The sequence below is a fragment of the Callorhinus ursinus genome, unplaced genomic scaffold (genome assembly GCF_003265705.2).
Source record: "Callorhinus ursinus isolate GAN/ISIS: 27379988/994484 unplaced genomic scaffold, GSC_fseal_2.0 scaffold2379, whole genome shotgun sequence".
Taxonomy (NCBI): Eukaryota; Metazoa; Chordata; class Mammalia; order Carnivora; family Otariidae; genus Callorhinus; species Callorhinus ursinus.
This window is the reverse complement of record NW_027399433.1, coordinates 4,504-7,830: the sequence shown is the minus strand read 5'-3', so window position 1 is coordinate 7,830 and position 3,327 is coordinate 4,504. Positions and strand designations below refer to the sequence as shown.

Below are 3,327 nucleotides of genomic sequence, written 5' to 3'. Positions count from 1 at the left end.
GGTGACCCCAGAGACACTGACCCTCCTCCGTGTTTTAGGAGCAGCGGTTGCGGCAGCGGAACACGGAGACAGAGGAGAGCCTGGCCAAGCGGCTGGCGGCCGCTCAGGTTGACCTGGAGAGCAGTGAGTGTGGGCCCTGGCGGCCGGGTGTCCCCCCGTCTCCTCAGCCAGCACGGGTCCCCGTGGAGGAGCCCCAGAGCCTGCACTGACCCTGTCCCCCCACCCCAGGCAAGGAGCAGGGCTTGTTTGACCTGGTCATCGTCAACGACAACCTGGACGTGGCCTATCAGGCCCTGGAGGAGGCCCTGGCCGAGGTGGGCTTCGCAGGGGGCGGGACTCAGCCCTGTGTTGCACGCGGGAGGGGGGGTGGGCAGGCCGCCTGGCCGTCAGCCCGCACTGGGTGAGACCCTCCTCCTCTGTCCACGGCAGGAAATCAAGAAGGCTCAGAGGACCAGCCGCTCCTGAGCAGGACCAGCAGCTGCGTACTCCCTGCTGGGGACTGCGCTCACCTCAGCTAGCGCCCAGACTGCCGCGGCCAGAGGACCCTGGCCTCCCCTTCCCCCTCTGCCGTGGGAGCTGGGTCAGGGTGTAATAAAGAACTGCTGGGCAGCAGTGTCCGTGAGCCACGGCATCTTGTCCTGGGCGCTGGGGACGGGGCCGTGCCTCCACAGTGGACCCCCGCTCCCGGCGGCCCCCAGACTCCCTGGACTCTACTTGCTGGGGCTTCCTTTGCCCCGTCTTCACAGCAGGGAGACCCTTGGTTGCTGGCGGGGGTGGGGGGGGTCCCCTGCAGCTGGGCTGGGGCCCCGGTCGGCATGGAGGAGGCTGCTGGACAACAGCTGCTTCTCCCACTGGCTTGTGGAGGTGCCCTGAGGCCTTGTGTGGGGAGAGGGACCCGGAGCTCATCCTGCTGGAGCCCCCTCCCTTCCTGCTCGTCCCTGCCCTGGGCCGGGCTGGCTCAAGGACAGCCACTGCTGACCGGGAGGGAGGCCAAACCCCTGCATCGTGCTGCGTGCCGTCCTCTGCCTTGTGCATGGTCCCCCTGGCGCCCGGTCCGGTCCCCGTGTTCCAGGGAGGACACTGTGGAGGGTTGGAGAGGGGCTGTCCCTCAGCCCTGGTCCGTGCCCGGGCCATGCTCCGGTGGTGGGAGCCCGGCCTGGATGCAGGCTGGCCACAGCAGCCGGCAGAGGGTTACTGGGCATGCCCCCCGCCCCCAGGCCAGAAGGCAGGTGAGGCGGGCCCAGACTAGGCCCAGACTACTGTGTGGAGGGAGGGGGGCGAGTAGGGGAGGCCCCTTCCCTCTCTGGGCCCTGTCCAGCCCCAGGGACAATCGGGAATTCAGACCCCAGGCCTTGGGGGGAACAATGGAGCCCTTGAAGGCCCTCCCCCCGCATTGTGCTTGGTGGTGAGAGGTGGCCCTGGGTCAGGCCCAGGACTCGGCCAGGCACACACCCTGCGAGGGCCAGTGTCCAGCCGGCTGGCAGGTGGAAGGGCTCAGGGACTCCCATTTCCTGGCCTGGAAAAGGTAGGGCACTGCCCAGGGGACCAGGCGTGGGCAGCTGTGTGGGGACAAAGGTAATGCACCCTGTCTGTGGGCCCAGGGTCTCGGGCTCAGGAGAGGCACTCGGGGGACACCAGGTACTGTGCCTGGTCGGACCACCCTCTCTTCTCAGGGGACAAAATGGCATGGTGGGGGAGGTGGGGCCCCGGGGCTGCTCAGGCCAGCTGGTGAGCGGGAAGGGAAGGGGGTGCACCGGGGACCTTCCCCAGCAGCTGGGGCTCCTCAGCTGTGCCGGTCCGGCCAGGCAGCTGCAGTGTGTCTGGAGGCTGGGCCTCAGACGGTTCCGGCCCTGTGGAGGGCTGGGGAGGCCTACCCCGCACTCATGGGCAGACGCACCAGGGTGGGTGCACCTGCCTGCCCGGCGCACCGCTCCTGACCCAGCCTGGGGCTCCTTCCCGTAAGTCCTCGGGGTGCCTGCTAGGCCGCAGGTGCTCAGGTCTGGGCCCCAAGGGTCACCAGGAGCAGACCAGACCCCTGTTGTCCAGGAGCGGCCCCCAGGGTGCCACAGATGTGAGTGGGCGGGCGGGCGGCCCCGGGCAGGGCGCCAGACGCGGGGGGCGGGGGGTCGGGACGGGGGGGGGGCATGGGGGGGGGGGTGGGGGGGGGTTGGGGGAGGGGTGGAGGCCCCTGCATGGTGGTGCTGCCAGGGCCCCCGGGCTCCCTGCCACAGCAGCCCCAGGAAGCGCCGCGACGCCCTCCCTAGACCTGGCCCCTGCAGGACGAGCACGCTCCCGATGGACGCAGAGCGGGGCTGCAGGGTGGAGCGCTTTGCCGGCCCAGCCAACCTCCCCGGTTCATCCTGCCCCTGCTGAGCACCCGTGTGGTGGGGGGGGGCTTGTGCGTGTGTGAGCGAGGGGGAGGGGGTGCGTGGCACACGCGTGCGCGTGCCGGGGTCTGTATGTGGACCCTGTGAGGGTGGGGGCTCCCTGGGGCAGACCCCACAGGCTGAGTGTGGAGCGGGAGGGGGCTGGAGAGGGGCAGGCAGTGGGCAGCCTGGGGGCAGCCCCCGTCCACCGAGCGGGAGACCGGTGCGCTCGGGAGCCGCGCGGGCTAGATGGCTGTGGCAGGGTGCCCTCCACACCTAGGGCTGGAGAACTGGGCCGCCTCTGCTCTGGGCCAGGTGGGCCAGGTGGAGCCTGACTGAGGCCCCCAGGATGGCGGTCCAGGGCCCCGGGGAGGGACATGGGACACCCACAGAGCCAACAGAGGGAGATGCTGGGGGAGTCCCATGGCCGGGTCAGGCCCTGGGCTCTGAGCTCTCGAAATTCAGGCCCAAGCTGACCTCGGGGTGCTTGTAGGCGCTCGCGTGTGGATGAGGGGCCACCCAGTGCTAGGTTCTGCCGGAGAACCTACGGTGCCCTGAGGTTCCCGGGGCAGGGTCCCTTGCAGATCTGGGGGGGCCTGTCTGGCGGCCCCACCTCAGTGGGAGGAAGCTCCGCCTGCCCTGGAGGGGCTCCTGGGAGGAAGCCGGGCCAGGGATGGGAAGGAAATGGCTGGGCAGGCCCTGGTCCTCACCCCCTACACACCCCCTCCGCTCCCAGGACCTTTGTTCAGACCCCCGCAGGGGTGAGAGGAGCTCAAATGCAGAGCCCACTCATGGATGCAGGCCATCCTGCTGCCTGCCAGAGCCCACCACCCTCCTCCCGGCAGTCTGGTCGGCCCCGAGGCCCTGGCTTCCGCCTCCCGGATCCTGGATCCCTCTGAGAGCGATCCCACCCACACTTGCTCTGACCGAGCTGTGGGGGGAGCTGCCATCTGAACGGAGC

General features: G+C 69.9%; 1 long non-coding RNA gene across 1 annotated transcript; it reads left to right on the top strand.

The window, feature by feature from the left end:
• Nucleotides 1–6: 6 nt before the first annotated feature.
• Nucleotides 7–622, top strand: LOC112819084 (uncharacterized). The gene is made up of 3 exons (XR_003206763.2): nucleotides 7–123; nucleotides 229–314; nucleotides 430–622. It is a non-coding gene; the product is annotated as an uncharacterized lncRNA (long non-coding RNA).
• The last annotated feature ends 2,705 nt before the right edge of the window (nucleotides 623–3,327 follow it).